We start from the raw sequence: 22,500 nt of genomic DNA on the forward strand, positions 1-22,500 counted from the left end.
GCCTGAAGGAATTAATATTATATTGTGAGGTGCCATGACACTTCTGAAATAATTCCACTTTCCTCATGCATGCCTGAATACAGGACAAAAGAGTGCAGGAGTATTGCATAGTTCTGTATCATATACTGTGTACTGGTGAATGAGAACTTCAATAAACGCGGAAGGCCACAGACGTATGGGGCAGGGCATTTTTATAGGAGAGACAATGAGCTCTTCACCTGGGGCAGCTTTTCACCTAAGGCTGCCCCCAGTGACAAATGTGCATGCAGGCTCATTTAAGTACCCCTCCCATAGTTTAATTGTGTTAGCATTTTGCTTCTGGGTGTATATCATTTCAAGGAATACTCATTTCACTGACTAAGAATTCAGTGAACACAATTCAGTGAAAACTCAGTTGACCGAAAACTCATTTTGTCAATTCTTAATTCACAGAAAATACTCTGTACAACAATTATACCATAAAAACACACACACACACACACACACACACACACACACACACACACACACACACACACACACTGGATCAGTGCTTGTGCATATAACATAATTGTTGCCATTATTAATCCAGACATACTCTTCTAAACTTACTTACTAAGAAACTGTAATAATCAGAAATGACAACAGCACATTTTGTATATCTATTTTTACAGTTTTCTATCAATTGGGATTCAGCGAAACTAGTTCCAGTTAAATGAGTTTTCAGTCAGCTGAGTTCAACCATTTGTGATTTAGTGAAATGAACATTCAGTAAAATAACATACACCATTGCTACTTAGGAAGCCCACAGCAAACAACCTAGTTTCTACCCCACTGCATACAGTGTCTGCATTCATGAGTACGTTGAGCCACCTGTTCATGACTCATACCATCCCTGTCTGTATCCTTGGACTCCATGCTACTCTTTAGACGCAGGCATTGTGGGTGGACACCCTTCTCAGCACTGCCAGGCTTGGAGGCAGGCTTGCATCCATACTTCTGTTCAGGATTTGGAGTTCAGCATTTCTTGCTTCAGCCTCCATTGCAAACAAGAAGCACTTGTTAGATTTCTGAAATTAAGTATAAAAAGGTGACTTCAGATAACAGCTCTGATTGCATAGTGTCAGAATCCCAAAGCAGGTGGTGTGAAGCTTTCAAACTGTTACTCAAAAAATACCTACTAGTCTCACAAGATGTACGTGAACTAGTTGCGTAGTATAGGAACTGTGAAGGTTGTCCAGCCAGGTGGTTGCCACAACTGTTGTATGTATTGGCATACCTCATTAATGGCTATATTTCTGATTCCTGTATTTTCTTGTGAAAATGAAAATGCTCCAGTGTTGTCCAAAATGAGGTCAGAAGCTATATTTTACTGTCAATTTCTCAGAATGCTATGTATTATATATTATGATATTTGAGGAGCCAACAGAAGATACACTGTAATTACATTCATTTGTGATCTTATTTTATTTATTTGCATAATTTTTATAGCAATATAAAGATGCTAAAAAATACATTCTGAAGTAATGAATAATTTCATAGGGAAATAACATAGGTGATAACAAATCTAGTATTTTATCTTATCTGTGCAGATGTTCAGCTCAAACGAATTGTTCAGAACTTCTATTTTGCTCACTGCCTATCTATCTTGAGTATTTTTCCCTAGTGCTACAGATTGTTTGTTAAGTCTAATACTTTTTTATAAAACAGTGCCAGCAGAATGAATTTTGTACCAGTATCCTTTGAATATGACATAATTTACTTTCTACTGTTCCTTCATTGTAAATAATGATGTGTAGCCTGTTAAAAGAAAACTCCACCCTCTCGCTTAACTCAATCCTTAGCTTTCTTTTCTCCCTACGGTATGGTTTCTCCCTACAGTATGGTTCGATGATTGTGTAGATACCAGAAACTGGCTTGTACTTTTTAAAACTTTTATTTCCTTCAATTGGAATCAAAGGAAGGGAAGGCCCACCTACTTTTTTTAAGCTTGTCCCACGTACTTTGCAGAGGAATTCATCTCCCCCTGCTTGACATATCATAGATACAGTTAAGTATGTAGTTTACCCTGTCAGGTACTGCTTTTCAATGTTAGATGGGCAATTAATCCTGCTAATGTCAGTAATATAGCAGCTAATATAAAAAGACAGAAAGCTGTGGAACTGTTTTCCACTGTTTTAATTGCAGAGAGGAGAATTTAGCACTCCCCTTTGATAGCAAAACAAAGTGATGAGATCAGTCAGGGATTTAAAGGCAGTTGTCACCTCTTCTGACAAATTTACATAAGCAGCATCACAGTATTGAAATGCAAGGCTTTAAATGATGATTGTTTATAATAGTTGATATGTTAAGATATCTTAAATGTAGTATCAACGATTTCTGTGACATTTAGAGAAAAGTCAGAAAATATTTTCTCTTGCAAAGTTGTTGTTGTGTCTTTTGGGTTTTCCCAGTTAGGGGTTGCCACAGCGGAATTCCGGTCCGCTAATGATTGGCAGTAGATTTTTACGTACTGAGTTGCCAGCCCTGACGCACAACCTTCAACGAAGGTACGCCCATTCACGCATGTCTCCACACAGAAGACACTCTAGCTGAGAATCGAACGGGACAACGTCTTACTGTGAGGCGACAATGCTACTGCAGCACCACCACCGCAGTTTTCTCTTGCAAAGTATCAATACATTTACAAATTTCAAGCACCCCCCCCACACACACACACACACACACACACACACACACACACACACACACACACACACACACACACACAGGACAGAACTGCAGAAAGAGAAACAAGTGGCAACCCTATCAACTAGGTGCACTGATAGATTAATTTTAATGCACACATTACAATAATCAATAAAGTCTAAAGTAAACAAAATGTAGTATACATAAGAAAATACAAATTTGTTACATCTTGAAAACAAAACCCAGGCTTCCAGCATAGCAAGCCCCAGCAGGAGGGGGTCCAAAAAAATCAGAAGCCAGGAAATATAAGAAAGACAATAAACTATGTTAGAGCTTTTAAGCTTAACAAATGTTGCTAGCAAGCTCTTTAATGATGAGTAAAGCTAATGGAATTAGGCTGAACTAAAGTTTTGTTTTGGAATAATTTTAATCTTAGACTCTGGAGCTCACCTGTTTGCATACAGAGGGAATAAGGATCTTATGCAATTAGTAAAGTATGTTGCTACCTAGTGGCAGACTTGATTAAAGCTCTCCAAGTTGGAAGCTGAATGGAGCTCAATGCAGCTGTGATCACCTCACAATGTATATATGTGTATATGCAGTATGGGTGCATACAATTTGTTATTTATAGTAATGCTGACATAGTAGAGTTAAGTGTTATTAATGTATACATTCTAGTAAATGTTGCTTATTCTCTGTCACATATTGGCTATGTGTTGCACATACAATCTTTGTCAATGTCTTTATGTCAGTAAATTTTTCTTTGTATTGCTAAGTGCATTTATTACTTGTTATTATCTTTGCTAATGTAGCCCAAGTCATGGCTGAAAAGGATCCTGGGACCAGTTCACTTTCCTGATTACCAAAGTATAAGTAAATCTGAAAGAGAAAAAAAGAATGGGTGAACATGGCAGAAATAATTAAGGAACTAGTAAAGCACGTTTTAGTTCTGCATCATTCATGAGAGAGCATTGAAGGCATTGGGAAGTAGCAGACAGTCTTAGCTTGAGTCCTACTACTTGTCACCTGTAAATGTACAGCAAAGATCATTTACGGCAGCGAGAGTTCTCACACCCCATCATGAGAGTGTCGCGGAAAGTCTTTAAATTCATTTAGAACTACAATAGAATCCCTTTACAAAAGTGTGCTATTCACTACTTTCTTTTGCTGGAAGTAGATATCAGCTGTGTATAGCATAAAACAAGCTGTAACAGACACATAAATGAGGCTCAGTCAGTGAATCATAGAAGTATCTCTGTTACAGAGGGTGTGTTAGATGACAGTGCTTCACAGTCCTGACGTTCTGTCTTAATGGCATGAGAAAACAACACCACTTCCTTAAGTCTAGCATGACTCATATAAAGAAGACTTGAAACATATTCTGGGAAGAAGGAGTGAAAACAAGAAAACAAGATCACGTTTCCAAGACAGGCCCCATCATCCACCATTTTGAGGGAAACATAAATAAACATTTGGAGTAATTTTGAGGCATTAAAGTAGCCCAGAAAACAAAGATACAATGAAGAAAAAAAAGTTTTTGAGTTCAAATGTGTTTTCTTTTAAGCAATCTTCAGATAAATGTCACTTGAATTTATATTTATCAGACACCCTCTATTTCTGTTCTTTCATGCTAAAAAATTAAATGCTCTTTGTCAGTATCTATATCTTAGTATCTGTAGGTTAGCTGTGAAAATTTTAGTCCCTCCATTAACGCCATCAAGCAAAGCTGCTTTCTTTAAATAGGACTTTCAAAACTAGGTGTAATTTCCAGCTGAACTTTTTCCATTACCCTGGAAAGTAAAAAAAAAAAAAAAGTAAAAGTATTACTTCATTACCCGTGCATAAATTGTGCCATTCCAAATAGTACCAAGATGCTATCCTCCAAAAAAGAAGCCAATCTGGTGGTCCCCTGCCATTAACAAGTTACACAACAGAAGGAAGAAACTGTTACAGTAAAAAGGAAAATCCCAGGATACAAAAAACTCCCTTACCAGCCTCAGTAAGAAGCTGAGATCCCTCATAAAATCCTCCAAAGCTAGTGCCAATGATTCTAAGGACAACCACAAGGTATTCTATAGTTATGTCAAGAATCTAAATAGCAGTACTCAGATCTGATGTGAGCTACAACAGAATGGCATTAAATATACTGATCCAAAGGATATTGCCAGTGTCCTAGCAGATCGATTCAATGCCAACTTCAGCCCCCTCTCACCCTCTAAAAGGCCCATCTCAGTACTAAAAGATTGCCAAATGCCGGTAATCATGGCCACACAGGTAAAAAACTCACTCTCCAAAGTTAAGAATACAGCATCCATGGGACCAGACGACATCCAGGGCTGTCTACAACATGAACTACAGAATAAACTGGCACCTCACCTAAGTGTCATGTTTAATCATAGCCTCACCTCAGGCTTCGTGCCCTATGAGCGGTGCACAGCAACAGTTATCCCACTCCACAAGGGGGGGTCCACCTTGGACCCCGGGAACTATTATCCCCATCAGCCTAATGAGCCTGATCTGCAAAGCCATGGAATGCATTATCATGGAACTTATAAACAAAGACACTGGCAACCTTCAAACACTGGACCCCACCCAGTTTGGTTTCGTGAAGGCCAATCTTGTCTCCTCAACCTGATTGACTTCTTCGAATCACTCTCCAGAGCTGTGGATGAGGGTAAGACGGTCCACACAGCCTATCTGGACCTTGCCAAGGCCTTCAACACCATCCCCCACTCTGAAATCACAGATAAACTTACTAAGCTGGGCATTAATCCCTACATCACTTGATGGGTCGCAAACTGGCTAACTGACAGAACTCACACTGTAAAAGTAGCCGACTCCAAATCCAGCTCCAGACAAGTGACAAGTGCAGTACCTCAGAGTTCAGTCCTGGGACCACACTTGTTTGGCATTTACCTCTCTGAAGTACAGGGCAACACCAAGAAACTCTGGCTAACAAAGTTCGCAGATGACTGCAAACTGGGAGCCATTATCAAATCCCTAAATGATGTGGATATCCTACAAAAGGGCCTTACAGAGAAAGATGCTTGGTGCCAGAGCCATGGGCTCAAGCTCAATGCCAAAAAATGTATAGTTATCCCCTTTGGGAAAAACCATGTACCCATGAATTACCACATAAGTGGCAGTGCACTAAACACCGAAAGTGTGATAAGGGACTTAGGGACACAGGTGGAGAGTAGTCTCACCTTCGATAACCACATCGCCACAACAGTCAGGAAATCCTTCTATGTGGCAAATCTCATCAGAAGAAATAGCCGGGGAACTGTTATGGGTAGGCTTGTATAGGCCCTATGGCCAATAGCCTAGTATCAGCCTATGAACCTATGAGATAAGTGCTTTCACAGTAGATTTCAGCATATTGTTTACCTTGGATACAACTGTCAGAGCCTAAAGAATATGTTTTTTCTCTTCAGAATTTTTAATTTATATCTAACCTGTAATTCTGCCTTCTTTACTTGGTTCCAGATACTTATCCTCACATTTTCTAACACCCTTGGTTTTTGAACATTCTGCAAGTCTCATTCAGTTAGTTAGCGCCTGTTTCTAGCTCTTTGCCACATAGTTTTATGTCATTTTGGTGTTTTGTGTGACAGTAGTTTTTCTTTAATTTCTGATACTAAGGTTCATGACTTCCTGTTTTAAGGACTAAAACAATGAGTAAAAAGTTCACACAGGAAAACCAATTGGTTAAAAAACACAAAAAGAAAAATCTAGCAAAGCTAGACTTTCCACTGTGTGATACCTTAAACCTCTTGTATCAGAGGCAACATGAGATATATACAAATAACCCCTTAAGGATATCAGGTGTTTCAGCTAAATTGCAATTCTGAATGTCCATGACTTTTTCTTTTACCTTTTTGTAAGTCTATTTATGGACAATTTCAGACCTGTAAAGCCAAACCCCTTTAACTGTGGACATGCATGTTTCTGCCTTTGTTTCCAAAAGTCAGACATTCCTCTTACGCTGTGCTGCTGATGCCATAAGAAGGCAGAAACATGCATGTCCACAGCTAGAGGGGTTTGGGTTTATTGGCCTGAAATTGTCCATAAATAGACTTAAAAGTAAAAGTAAAAGAAAAAGTCATGGGCATTCAGAACTGCCATTTAACTGAAACACCTGATATCCTTAAAGGGTTATTTGCATATATCCCATGTTGCCTCTGATACAAGAGGTTTAAGGTATCACACAGTGGAAAGTCTAGCTGTTTTAAGGACTGACATTATTCAGAGGGCATACTGAGAATTATCTGAGACAAGTACCCCTCCAAACCTGTCCACCTTGAGGCAACAATAGTATCCTCATTTTACTTGTCTTTTAATGAATCTGTAGCTTAGCTATTTGTGTTTTATCACTCAGTTGGCTGTCACAAAATTGTTTTGTTACCTGTGTATTACCTACAGTCTTGACAGACTGTCACACCACAATACAGGACAAAGCTGGGAATATGACCCCTGGTTTCACCCATTCTGTGAAAAGAACATATGCATGTGGGCATTCAAACTGTGGGAGCACATAAGAAGATATATTTTTCACACTTTATGTAAGAAGAGCTGATTAATGCTAAGGCAGCCAACACTGAAGGTAGATGTACTTGGGTTCTTCACACAACTGAAGTACTTCTGGAGTCTTTTGAAAGATCTGTAAGTTAATTAATAAGGAACTTAGTTTTAGTAAGATGAGACATAGACTGCATTTTTAACCTCCCAATGTTTCTCAAACATCCGGAAGCAATTTATTTTCATTTAAGATTGTACAGCACCATACACACAATGCAGTCATGCTTAGGAAAAGAAATATAAGCAGCTTGCCATATTAGGAGAATGCAATTACTCCAACAGGCTTCTCATCTTTCATCTGAGACTGATTATTAAGAAATACTCAGTTTCAGTTTATGCACCATTTGTTTCACCACTATGATGCAGTAGGATGGTGAATTAACGCAAAATGCTTTAATGTGAACTCTTTCAAGCTATTCAAGAGTGAGACTTAATACAAAGAAAAATAACGCAGTGGATACGATTCTGAAATGTTGCTCTTGTTCAATTCTGAAAATTTGCTCTTGTTGTATGTTAGCTGTCTCTGTATTTATGTAATGCGTAAAGATTCCTGTTTGCAATTTTGATGTCATTTATTTAACCTGAGAGAAAAGACACTGCTTTACATGAAATATGATAGGTTCTCTTCACCTGGATCTGCAGGTTTGCTTAAAACAAGCTGTGCTTGTAACCCATTACTCAGCTTTTGCTGGATTAATATACGTCACGTCACATACTCTCAGCACAGTCTGTGTAAGTAAGGCAAGAAAGATTTATGTAGCTTTGGGGGCTTTGTGTAATTCCTACTTTATCTCCTTTAATATTTTTTGCCTGTTGTGTATGGACTAATTATGTCATGCAATCTGCATCCAATATTTGATATTTATTTATTTATTGACATTTTGTGACCAGGAAAGTCTGTCTGGGCCAAAAAGAAACATTTTCAGCAGAGGCCGAGGGAAAACGCTCCAGAATGTTTAATAGTAGCATTTAACACTGTAAAATATTACACACACACACATATATATATATATATATATATATATATATATATGTGTGTGTGTGTGTGTGTGTGTGTGTATAGATATATACATATATATATATATATATATATATATATATATATATATATATATATATATATATATATATATATATATATATATATATCTATGTATATAAGAAAACATGTAGAATTGCAAAAATTGTTACAACAATTTGTCCATGAGTTACAATGGAGGTGCTGAGGTAGAATTTACAGTAAGAGTTGTGGTCTGTTTAACAAAAATATAAATGAAGGACATAAGTTAAAATATATATTCGCTGATAGATTATAATATGTTCATATTGTGGAGGTAAAACCGTCTGAGAAGTGAGGCCAAGCATAATAATTATTCACAATATATTCTCTTCTTGGTGTCTGTTACTAAATGTAGTCTGACTTAGTTTTGAGTGGAGATGTGTTTAGAATGTTAAGTAAGGTTTGTTGCAGAATAGTAACTTTGTTGCAAAATTAACAAGCATTAATTTCTTGATTAATTCTGTACATTAACCATGTAAAAAGCAGTTTTATATACTTCATAGGTTCATACGTTCATAGGTAAGTACTAGGCTATCGGCCCTGGGGCCTATATAAGCCTAGCCAAAAAATTCCTTGGCTTTCGCCACCCAAGCAAGTTATTTTCCTGAGCCCCTGTCTAGCAGAGCCACAGAAGTGATCCCCAGGGTGAATTTCCTATTTCCCATCCAATTGTCGAGATTTTTCTTAAAGAGGGCTAATGAGGAGCTTTGCTTCACATGAATGGTAGACCATGGAAGTCTCTGGAACAGGAATCTATCCCTCCAGCATGTTCTGTTTATTGTGGTGGCAAGGTTTAGGTCCCTGGAGCGTGTGGCTCGGACAGATTGGGGTTTCTTTAAGTGTAGCATGTCCAACAGATCTGAGTTTGACATGGCTTTATATGTTAGGCAGAGGTCGCCTCTGAGTAGGTGATAAGCGACGGAGTAGAGCTGGAGTTTTTTGAGACAGTCTGCGTATGGCATCTCTTTGAGGCTGGTAATCCTCTTAGTGTGGTATTTCTGTGGCCTTTCTAGTTGTTGTAAATATCCTGTGAGGTACATGCCAAACTGGCGTTGTACTCTATAATGGGTCTGAAGAGGGATGAGTAGACAGGAACAATAACCTCTTTTTTTTCTGGAGGTGAACCCCTTTGTGATGAGGTGTGCCACGTAGAAGGATTTGACTACTGTGGCAATGTGATTATCAAAGGATAGACTACTGTCCACCTGTGTCCCAAGGTCTCATCACACTTTTGGTGTTTAGTAGGCTACCGCTTATGTGGTAGTTCATGGGTACAGTGTTTTTCCCAAAGGGGATGACAATGCACTTCTTGGCATTAAGCTTGAGGCCATGACTTTGACACCAAGCGTCAGTCTCAGTGAGGCCCCTTTGTAGAATGTCCACATCATTAGCCAATTCTATTATGGCACCTAGTTTGCAGTCATCTGTAAACTTCGTTAGCCAAAGACCTGCTGTATTAGCCTGGACTTCTGAGAAGAAGATGTCAAACAGGAGAGGACCCAGGACTGAGCCCTGTGGTACTCCACTTGTCACTGGTCTGAAGTTGGATTTGGAGTTGGCTACTTTCACTGTGTGGGTGCTGTCAGTGAGCCAGTTGGGGATGGTGTTGAAAGCCTCGACGAGGTCTGGATAGGCTGTGTGCACCACCTTACCCTCGTCTACGGCTCTGGTGACTGCTTCAAAGAAGTCAGTCAGGTTTAGGAGACATGACATACCTCTAACTCACTCAAACTGAGTGGAGTCCAGAGTTTGGAGGTTATCTATGTCCTTGTTTATAAGCTCCAAGATGATACATTCCATGGCCTTGCAGACCAGGCTTGTCAGACTAATGGCAGGGTAGTTTCTGGGATCTGTGGTGGTGCCCCCTTTGTGGAGTGGGATAACCGTCACTGTGTGCCATTCAGTAGGCAAGAAACCTGAAGTGAGGCTATGATTGAACATGGTTCTTAGGTGGGGTGTCAGTTCGTTCTGTAGTTCATGCAGAACGCAGCCTGGGATGTTGTCAGGTCCCATGGATGCTGTGTTCTTGGCTTTGGAGGGTGCATTGTTTACTTGTGTGGCCATGATTACAGGGGCTTTGCATTCTTCCTGTATAGTGATGGGTCCTTTAAGGGGTGAGGGGGGGGGTGAAGTTTACACTGAACCTATCTGCCAGGGTGTTGGCAATATCAGTAGGTTCTGTATATCTAGTGCCATTGTGCTGTAGCTCAGAGCAGATCTGAGTGTCACCATTGAGATTCTTGACATAGCTGTGGAATGCTTTGTCGTTGTCTTTTGAATCAGTGGCAGTTTTATTTTCGTAACTTGCTTTGGAGGATTTTATGAGGGATCTCAGCTTCTTACTGAGGCTTACCAGGGAGTTCCTGCAATCAGGGGATTTTACTTTTTTGCAGCAGCAGCTTCTTCCTTCTGTTGTAGAGTTTGTTTATGGCAGGAGACCATCAGATTAGCTTCTTTTTTTGGAGGATAGCATCTTGATTCGGTTGGGGATGGCACGATCCATGCACTCTTGTATGTGCTTATACAGTGCATTTGCATAGGATTCAGCAGTCGTACTTCTTTTTTCCATCTGTATGGGTGTCCTGAAGCTTGCCACTTATGAAGTTGGCTTTAGAGAAGCTTTTTACGGTGGTTTCCTTAATGGGGGGTGAGGGTGGGATATTGGTGTCTAGGGTGATTAGCTTGTGGTCAGATCTGACCAGCGAGGAGTTGACCTCTGGCATAGAACATCGGTTGCCCATATTGGTAATGACCAAGTCCGGGATATTGCTGCCCCTGGTGGGGGTATGGACAAGCTGATCCAGGGCGTTGGAATTTATGAATTCCAGAAAGCGTTGAGCAAATGAGTTAGTACATGAGTAGTTTTCCCACTTGATGGTGGTGTAGTTGAAATTGCCCGTTATTAGGGTATTGGGCTTTATCTTAATATTACCCAGTATATCAAGAAACATGGAGTGGGCATCCCAGGGCATGGTGGGGGTTCTGTAACAAGCTACAACCTGGATTGCAGTCTTGCCCAGTGTTAGTTGCACTTGGATAATTTCGGATGCATTATGTTGAGCAACTAGCCTGGAGATGTGGATATCCTTAATGAATATGGACACACTTCCTCTTTTGGTGTTTTGATCCAGGTTAGGTGGCAGAAAGCTGTGGTATGTGTTATAGCCTGGTAATGCAGGGGTTCTCTCTGGAGCCTTGAACCTGGTCTCTGTCACTGCACAGATGTCGATGATCTCCATTTTAAGGAGTGCCTCGAGTGAGTGCATTTTTTGGTTTAAACTTCTAGCATTGAGTAGCATTATCCTCAGATTTTGCTTGCTTATACCTGCTATGGTGGTGAGTTTGTCATTTGTACCTTGCCTAAAAAAGGCACTATAGGGGTGGGAAGAGCCTTAGCCAGTACCCAGAATCCCAGGAGCGACAGGTGCAGGCCATCTCTGGCAAAGCATTGTGGTCTGTCGATCGTGTCGTCCCAGGCAGACAGACACTGGATCCCCTTAGAATGACACCAGAAGCTTAGCCAATTGTTGAAGTCAATCATTTTGTCCTTGTATTGTGGTATCATTTTGGGTGATGGCAGAATGCTACTCAAGGCTAGGGTCATAACTGCCTGGGCTACATAATCTGAGAGCTCCTCCATGTCTCTTTTCATTTAGTCCAGGGAGGTAAGTCTCAGGTCATTCACACCGACATGGACAGTCATATTTGTACTTGTGGAGTGACCTGAGTGCTTGCATTATGTGGCAGATCCTGGCACCCGACAGGCAGCTGACAGTAACTTTCTCCTTGTTTAGCCTGGTGAGTGGGACATCAGTGTGCCTGACTATAGAGTCAACTATGACTAGTATGTTGGGTATGTTGTTTTGCCTTATGGGCTGAGGTTGAGTGATACACTGATTTTATGGGCTATGCTCCATTTGGATAGTGTTTGTGGGGGTGGTGGTTGCTTGTGTTTCGGCTTTGGAGGTCTCTGTTGTTTGGGCAGATTTTTAATGAGAGCCTCTGTGAATGTAGGTGTGTGTTCTGTGTTACTATGTGGGGTTTAGGTGGTATAGGTTTTGATGGACTATGTGTTGAGTGTAGTGTGGTGCAGGTGTTTACCTTCTCCTCTTGACTGTCTAGTACAGTCTTGGCTGGAGAGAGCTTGGCTTCCAGTTTGGCTATATAAGTGCATCTCTCACAGGTTGTAGTGTTGGGTGGTAGAAGGAGAAGGTTGTCAGTGTACATGAGGCAATTGCTACATTGCCCCAAGACACCCAGATTCATCAGGTGGACAGGGGAAAATACCGGGAGCTGACCCTTAGACATGCCTGGAGAGGTGCTTATTAATTTAAGTGCTAAAAACTGTTTTCCTCCTAACAAGTGTGGAAAGTTGAGTGCTGCAGTAATTTGTAGATTATTTAGTGTTTGCAATGAGTTTTGAACAAGTGCTGAGCACAAGGAAACAGTTTTGAGTGCTAAAACTAGAAAACTGGCTAGTTCTAAGGGAAAATTAGATGAGCAGACTTTCTGGCACCAGGAATAGTTTAACCCTAGTTAAACGGTGCTGCACAATGTGCAAATCCACGCAAACACAGGTTTTTAAACAGAAAGATGAAAGGGATAGAAATAGCCCAAAGTAGCCAGTAAAACTATAGATTCTGAGCTGAAACCACTCCTCCAGCGACAGATAGGCTGCTCAAAGCTCACCACTTTCACTGATGAACATAGAAGCTTCCTTCTATCTTAGTAAGTTCTGGGTAACACAGAAACTACAAAACAGCCCAGAATTCAGCAAAATCTGAAAACTGGACTCTACTGGTTATAGAAAGGTGGGAAATGAGTAGAGAGATAGGATTTTTTTTTTTTTTTTCAAAAATTAAAACCAGACAAGAATTCAATCAGTTTATGGATATAAATAGCTTATTGCTGAAGCTAATGCTTCTGTACTGTATCTTGTATAAAACAAAAGTCAAATAAATGTGATGGGAGCATGATTCACAGCCATGGCACATGCTGAGTTTGCATGGAAGGGGCACTAAGGGTAAGTTAAATTGAAAAGCCCTCCTTCCTATTGAAATAATGCCATACCAGGGCACTCTTGTATCCTCCCTGTCTTGCTCTGGAGAAACAACAGATGTTGGATGACAGGTGGGGCAAGAAAAACAAATATGGAAAATTTTGTAAGGGATTGTGCTCTAATACAAAAGTTTAGTTTTAAAGCATAATTGTATTTATTTATTTATGTATTTTAAATTTATTTACTGGGAGAATCCAACTGGGCATGAATCCCATTTCCAGCGGAGGCTCGGAGAGAAAAGCTCCACAAGGTTATTACAGTAAATGCTATAAATACAAGTTATTAGAGTACAGAATAAAAAGATATGATAATACAATGAACAAATCATAGGATAAACATACAATATAATACATACAGTATGTGAAAAAATATACAATGGAGTTGTTGGGAGTTCCATTCAGTTATTTGGTTACATTCGTGCAATGGTTAGTACAATAAATGCAAGTTGTTTAACTACAGAGTGAAGAAAGGAGTTGTTGTATGCTTGCACAGTAAGATCAACATAGGATAAACATCAATACGTACAACAGCATAGGAAAAAACGTACAGTACAGTTTCTGGCTGGGTGTAGCATTCATATGCATCAAGATCAACCTAGCGTAAACATCAGTAATACAACAGCATACGTAAAATTACAGTACAGCTGTTGGTTGAGTGTGGCATTCAGTTATAATTAATGAGAGTACTTTTCACACTACTTCAAGTCTGAATGTGGGTAGTTTGTCAGTTTGTAAGTACCTTTTAGAGGAAGGATTTAAAGCTAATAGTCTATGCTAACAAAGTAACAAAATAAAACACCTCTTTCATACTTAAAACAGACACCTAAACTGTGACATGTTGAAAATTTGAAAAAGTACTTTCAAGTAATGCCAAAAATGCATTTTCATACCACCTATAGTTCTGCCCCTTTTGCACTGCTATTACAGCAAAAAGATTTATGGAACAGTAGTTCAGAAGTTCTTCAATAACCAGAGTTTATACAAGATGCTCAACACAGCAGTATATATTTTAGGGAGAAGTTGTTTCAGTGTTATTCTTAGTGTTATGTCAGTGTCATTCTTTTTCTGTAGCAGCTTTGATATAAGTAGCTTGTGCCCAGCCATGTAGCTATACATAAGTGCACCCTATGCAATTTATTTATTTATTTGTTTCCATTTATTAAAAGGGAAAATCTTGCTGGGCTAAAAAGAGCATGTAGAAACATTCCACGTATAGCTAGAGTACAGATAAAAATAGAGTTGTTATGTATGTAATTAACATCCAAGTACTACATAATATTTAACTGAGATTATATATCCAGTTGCATCCAGGCATGATTGTTTTATATAATACAAAATGCAGATTAAAAAAAGAACAAGTAAAACTATGTATACAAGCAGAGTACGAATATAGTTACATGCATCTCAGGTACACAGCTTCAAGAGTTATGTCCCTCTGTGAAAGAGACAAGCTGGATTCAGAAAGCTTGTTTTTAGGGGAAAGCCTTATCTTGCCTGCCACCCTGCCCCCACAATAAGCCTTTCCAATTCTTAGAGCACTCTAATGCTCAGGTTTCATGCTAGTTTGGGCCACAGCATGGAAGGTGGTATTACAGGCAGTGCTACATGATAACAAGAGAATCCAGGTTAGTGGTTAAATCTAATTAGCTAGTGCTTTTCCCTGGAAGTACCGGTGCTCCCAACTTATGCTGCTAAGCAATTCAGAGATTCACTTGGCCATGTAAAATGTCACTTTGGGAGGAAGAAGTGAATGCTGCCAAAAGATAAGATGGCAGTCACCCAGTCACTCCTATGGAAGCAGCCATTGCGCAGGTATTTTCAACAAAGACATGGATGTAGGGGGTTGTTATTGTGTGTGTGTGTGTGTGTGTGTGTGTGTGTGTGTGTGTGTGTGTGTGTCTGTGTGTGTGTGTGTGTGTGTGTGTGTGTGTGTGTGTGTGTGTGTGTGTGTGTGTGTGTGTGTGTGTGAGATGTGTATGAGTATCTGTCTGCCTGTGTGGACACACCAGAAATTCAGGGTGTGTGTGTGTGTGTGTGTGTGTGTGTGTGTGTGTGTGTGTGTGTGTGAGCAAAGTGTGTTTATGAGTGTAGGAGGGTGCTTTTACCTAAGCAATATATGGACCATTAGGGAGAACACTAATAACATCAGATCTGAGAGTGCCACTCTTAGAGTCTAAATCAGATACGTGCTAATAAGCTGGTAATGAAATCTTAATCACTGAGGCCTAAGAATCACATTTACTTACTGTTTTGGTAATTGATCTACCTGCAGAAAGCAAATCCTTGTACAGTGTGCCATTTTCTGAATTGCACTGACTGCCTTGAAAATTCATTGTGTGACAGAGAAGAGTTCCATGTGCAGTAGTCTCTCAGGTATAATATCCTGAAATGCTTACCAAAAAAGCTTCACCAGCTTGCCAACTCTTTCAACAGCCCATAGTCAAGGGTTTAACCAGGGATATGCTATGTACGCCATGTACACTTTTTTGAATTTTTGTTTTCACAAACCACTGGCATGCCAAGTTTTAGTTTATTGAGTTTAAGAATTTAATCATTTTTTTCCAGACGTGCATGCTAGCTAAATTGCTTCTTTTGCTTAAAGTGTCCCTAAACAGCTTGGAATCTACCGTGTGTACCACAACACATGGTGTCTACACTGTCAGAATTTGTATTGCCTTCTACTGTTTGATTGTTCTTTTTGCCAAATTCAAACTAATCCACTCATAAACATTTATTTTTCTGTGCACCAGTATCTTTAACTACAGTGGCAGGGCTAGCCACCTGATGTTGTAAACCTTGTCTCGAGCTGATTGTTACTGTTGAAGTGACACCCTGACCCCATGTACAAAAGGGGATGAGGTTGGACTGATGGATGGATGGAATTATTTTATGTTATATACAGTTAATGAGTTGTAGGAGAGTATTGTAGCAGTGGATTATTGGGGTTTATAAATATGAGAGGGAGTTAGAACATAGAGGGTAAAGTCGGACATTAATGGAGTAATGCAAGAATCAGTTGTGTAACTGGAGGGGAATTAATTGGAATGGCAAAAGGGCTAACACATGGAAGATAATGTCAGAAATAAAGTAGACAGAAGTAGTGTAAAGTGTAATTAATTTTTTTAATCTAGAAGTTTGATAACTACATATGTGTTTCAATGACAAGAAGTCTACAGAAATATACTTGGCTCAAATAGGTGGTCTATTACCACTTTATACAAGGACATGACCAAGAATTAGGTAGGTATTCATCTAGTCTGGTTAGAAAATCTTTAGTGCTTGAATCAGTTTGAATGTCTGTTTGGACAGAGTTCCAATGTTTTGTATCAGATGTTAAGAAAAGTGAATCACCGTACTGATTTATTGACTTTAAGTTGAGAATATATTGATTAAGCAAGCCATATGGCATAGTCGGGTTGTATTTTAGTAGTAGATTTACTAGAGAGGGGCATGTGTTGAGGTTGAATGATATGTTGTGAATGAGTTTAAGTTGAAAGGATATTACTGTATGTTGGATTCCAGGGCAGCATATTTTCTGCAATGTATGGTAATAGTGCACTCCTTCAGGAAGGTTTCCAGAACATTTGGCACTATTACTACAGTATTTTACTGGTTTATTTAGCTGTGTGTTAAGAATATGTATCAGAGTTGTGTGTATATATATATATATATATATATATATATATATATATATATATATATATATATATATATACTGAGGACAGTAGACACTGACTTCAGCTTAGATCCCTTTTCAGCTCCAGTTTCTGAGACATTATGCTTGATATTTTTTAATGTACATTTAACAGCATGTTTGCATTAACCAGGACTCTATGTGTGTGGCCTTTCCTAAGATCTAAAAGTTGTTTTTGAGTGGGACCTTTTTATCTGTGTCCTACGCTGTTCATAGGTGTATACTAGGCTAATGACAACAGGGGCCTTTTTAAGGGTAGCCATGCATCTCAAATATATCTGACAAGTTTTATGAACCTTAAGATTATAAGAGGTATATATACGTTCAAACTTGGATGGTCAGTCACTTAGAGGCTGCCTTTGCCCATTAAGGACATTAGTGCCCGACCAGAGATGATTTTCTGATTCCTCATCCACTGATCCTAGTTATGTTTGAATTGGGTTAGGGAAGAACCCTGCTTCGTATGGATGGGAAGCTTGTTCAGAGAAGGCATAGTCTTTTAGACACATACCTGTTCCTCCAAAATGTTCTATTTATGTAGCAAGCAAGGTTTAAGTCACTTAACTATTAATTGTGATACTATTTGTTTTGGGGACTTTGCAGTGGTCTGTCTGACTGGTATCCAAGGAAACCTTGTATGCCAGGTATATATTTCCCTTCAACAGTCTGTAGGAGACCAAATACAAGGATAGAGCTGTGAAGTAGGACATGTTGTTTATGATCTGTATTCTTTTTATGAGGAACCACTGTGGACATTTTCATCCGATGCATGTGCCTGGTCAGGTATATACAGAAAGGGGTGATGTACTCAAATACTGGTCTGATGAGGGCCGAATAAAGTGGAACAATGGCTTCCTTGGACCAAGATAACACACAATTGCTTACAACTTGTTCAACATAAAATTATTTCCTTACTACCACAGATTCGTGATATAGTCAAAGGCCATGTTACTGTCTGCGTGCATCCCCAAGTCCGTGACTACTGGGTCTGCTCTCAGGGATGTGTTATCAAAGAGGTATTTTCCAGGGGTAGCTGACTTCCCAAAGTGGACTATTGTACATTTCTTGGCATTGAGTTTTAAACTGTCACTCTGGCATCAGTTATTTGTCAGAGTCAGCTCCTCTTTGTGGATATTAGTGTCTTTGGTGGTTCTGTGATTGCAACAAGTTTGTAATTGTCTGCACACTTTTTCAGCCAGATGCCCTTGATATTGGTCTTGACTTCAGAAAAGTAGAGTGGATGTAGAGCAGAGCCCTGAAGGCCTCCACTAGTGACCAGCCTCTTTCTGTTGGTGGGTACCCTATCTTAACTTCTTGGATCCTATCTGACAGCCATCTGGCTGTTCAGCAGGAGACATAGGGGCTTATACCTAATTCTGTGAGTTTGTCTACAGTGTCTGAATGGGGTATTGTAATACCTAGTTCTTTGCTGAGAAATTTACTTATGTTTTACAGGGAAAAACCTTGCTCCTGCTGGCTCTTCCATTTGCCAAAAGGATTTCCAGGTTAACAGAACCTGTCAAAAAAGCATCCTTTTTGAATATTTTTCAAGACAAGCCCTTTTGTTTTGCCTCTAGTAGCTGCAAAATTCAGCTTAAATCTGTCTTTTTTTTTTTTTGCTTAAACAAACAAAGAGAGTTTATTTTGTGTTGTATAGCTGTATATAGACAACCTAGTTGTTATTCCAACAGATCTCAGATTATTTGTAAAGATAATCATGTCTTTGTTTCCTTTGCCAAATAACTGAGAGTGCAGGAAATAAGCATTTCATGTGCATCCTTGTTTCAGTTATTACAGTAGTGATCTCTTCCACTGCCAGAGTCTGAATTTCAGAGCTGAGCAGTCCAGCCCCCCCCCCCAAGGGATTTCCTCGCATACCCGGTTTATGGGTGGTATTTGGCTGCAGATTTTTTATTTCTTTCTTGCTATGTATCTAATGTTTACACCAAGAGACTGTGTTGCCGTTAGGCATCAGTCAAGGCATACTAGTGTAGAACATCCATCAGATAGGTAACCTATGTGGAGAAATTTATTGTAATTCACAAGTACTGTTTACAGGGCTTAGTAAATTTCTAAAAATGGACATCTGTGCAGCAAATGCCATAGACGGAGATGTAAGGCAAGTGCATTCAAGAGATGGCAAGCAGGTGTGTGTGTAAATGGAAAGACAACCATATTTGATATGTTTGGTGCTTAGGTGCAGAACATGGTGCCACCGGCTGCCACATCTTTCTGGGCTTTCATCCCAAGACTCTGAAGAGAATGCATGCACCCTGCAAGTGTACCAGACCAAAAAGGGTCGATTCCATGTCTGTAGACCTGCAGCCACAAGGCAACATGGATTTCCCTCCCAAAAAGAAATAAAGAGAGCTGTGACCAAACAGTGAATGTCACAGAGACCGTTTAACTCAATAGAGCATAAAAGGTTGTTGTGTCTGAGTTCATCCACCACAGAGGCACTCAAACAGCCCATGGACCTGAAGCCTGACATGGCCAAGACCCTCCAACATCAACACTTTAGAGATTGCCACACCTTCCACCCCAACACATCATACTTAGCCAAAGACTAAGCCCAAAAATCTGCATCAGATTCAGGTTTCTGAGTATGACATTTTAGAACAGCACTTAATCATTACAGAAAGGGAGGATAAATTCCCCATGGTAATTAATCAAGAAGACATTCACATCTACAAATCCAAAACTGCTGGTTTCCTACCTCAGTTGTACAAATCCATTCAAGCCACCCTCAATCCAAAACTCAGACACCCTATACCAAGGTGCTTACCACTCCCAAATAGCTGCTTAATGTTGATGCCTGCACCACAACCAAGCTTCCCTCCCAAGAATGGGCTAAGATGGCTCAGAGTGACTATTCAGCCTGGAGACAGATCCTTATAAATTATTTATGGCTGGAGTCCCTCCTACCCAAAGGAAGAAAGAGGACCCCTGTCTGAGAGACTGAAATTCCTTTGACTCTGAGGAGAAGAACGGAATGGATTATAAGTAACAGTGTTACTTCCACATTACTTTGTCAATCAGCCTAGCAATTCTAACTTCCTTTCTGATTTTGCATGTGAGAAAGAAGACACCACAGACCAAAAAGAAAGGAATGAGGTTAACAAAAGCATGGAATTCAAACAGTTCCCAGCTGTCCTTTGCAGACCCTAACCTCTGGAATTCACAGCTGTCCTTGCATGTATATCGTGGGCTGCTTGCATATGTGGTGGGTGTCATTCTCAGAATATAGAATTGACTCTGCAGGTAAAAATGAGTATAGCAGCCATGTTAATAGCAATGCCTCCAGGCAAAAGTAAAGTCAGTCACAGACTAGATCCAACTAATGCTAGTTATAAAATAGTCATGATGAAATCAGTAGAAGTATGGAAAATACTCCATAATCCTCATGGAAAGTCACCTAAAATGTTGACTGTAACCATCTAAAAACCTGAAAACTGACAGTCGCTATGAAAAAGTAAATAAACACAAAAAAGTAGAAATGAAGAATAATGTTAAAAGCCTATAGGCAGAACCTGGTTAGCCAAAACTGAACTGGAACTGCGTACTGGAAAAAGAGACAAAACACAGTGGTATAGTTTATAAATTTGTATTAACAACATGAAACATGCTCAGTTGGGACATAATTTTCTGTTTTTTATTACATAGGAAATGTAGTTCTGTTTCACAGTTTTATTAATCTGGATCTGAAAACATATAAAATAATTTCATCCCCTAGAGTGTGCAGTCATTTGAAGTCAGTTTCCCAAGTCAGACTACGAACTCCGTTCACCATCTTTCTTTAACTAGAACATGAAATTACTGTGCTGGTAAAACATATGTAGCTCTCAGCTCACTGTGAGCCATGAGATCATAATAGGACGTCTAGGTTTTGATGTCAGTGTACTTTCAATAATTTTAATAATCTTGATAGCTAAGAGATTATTTCCTGCTGGCTTTCTGCCAGTCAAAACAGACAATAAGCTAATGTGCTGGTAGAAAACTATCAGCATATAGCAAGATCTAGTTAAAGAATGTGATATTTTAAAAGGTCACTGTCTCATAATATGATAATAATAATAACCGGATGGTCACCAAAGCTTTAAAATAAATACTGCACTGGATCCGACTAATTGACTTCTGTTAGACAAACTAAATGTTTTGGAAGTTATCAAAGAAGTATGCTGCATTTTCTCATATTACTGAATATATGTTATGGGGTACTAGCCAAGTATATGTTTGCAAATCAGAAACTTTTGTTATTTTGCCATTTGGTTTTATATTTGATTTGCTATGAACAGTCAAGACTATATTAGACAGCACCATACCTCTCAACCTCTTACAGCAAGAAATGTGGACAAAACCATAAGTACTTGGGGGACAAAGGCCCAAAAATAGGGACACTTTTTAAATATTGCTCTTATAAATTTAGAAAGTTGTTAGAGTAACAGGCCTTGTGTTAGCGTGAATTTTCTGAAGGGTTTGAAATCTGAAACTCAAATGTCTGTCATTATTTTATGACCTCAGCCCTAAATGATTTGGCAATTATTTTCCAGAAAGCCACTTTCATGAGAAACAGACCAAAAATGTGATGCAAAAATCAGGGCATTCTGTGAAAATCTGTCCAGTTGAAAGATATGGTCAGCACACAAAACATTCCAGTTAAAATGTCTGTGCTGATAATCACAGAACTAAACCATTGCTGTAAGAAATAGTCTGCACCACTGCAAAATAACCATTTTTGCAACAGGGCTGCACCTCTCTGTACCTCTCCCCCAGTGTAGGTATTTTCTCATCACAACCCCAGTCACTGTATATACCATCATTTTAGGGAAAAAGGATAATATGAAAACAAATACATAATTCTCCCAGTTCTCATAGTTGTATAGAGCACAATGTGTGTAATAAATCAAGTTGAAACATTGTGCTCATTTTATAGCTAAAGCTGAAAGTGAGCCATTGCAGTTTACACTGTCTCTGCAGCTGTAACAATTATTCTTAAAAAAAAAAAAACTGGCATTTAGGACAATAGAAAAAAAAAAGAATCTCTTAGAGGCCATTAGGTAAATTGTGCATGAATCCAACATCTAGATGTAATGATCCCAAAAGTGAGTTTGACTTAAGACCAGGTGTGACAAATAACTGTAGTGGTAAGTACTGCTCTTTCACAGCATTTGTTTCCCTGGTTTAGCTCTTGGCTGGACTACCTTCTCTATGAAATTTGCATGTCCTTTGTGTGTGTGTGTGTGTGTGTGTGTGTGTGTGTGTGTGTGTGTGTGTGTGTGTGTGTGTGCAGGTGAGCCCGCAGGATTTTTTGCAGGGGGCTGCAAACCCAGAGCCCCCCAATCAGCACCCCCAACATCCCCCCACACACACAGCCATTCCTATGTCCCATCACTTGGCTCCCCATTTGCCATAAACACTGTTCATAACTATCAGTGTGCATACT

The sequence above is a fragment of the Protopterus annectens genome, chromosome 5.part0 (assembly GCF_019279795.1).
Source record: "Protopterus annectens isolate FY-2018-M chromosome 5.part0, PAN1.0, whole genome shotgun sequence".
Taxonomy (NCBI): Eukaryota; Metazoa; Chordata; order Ceratodontiformes; family Protopteridae; genus Protopterus; species Protopterus annectens.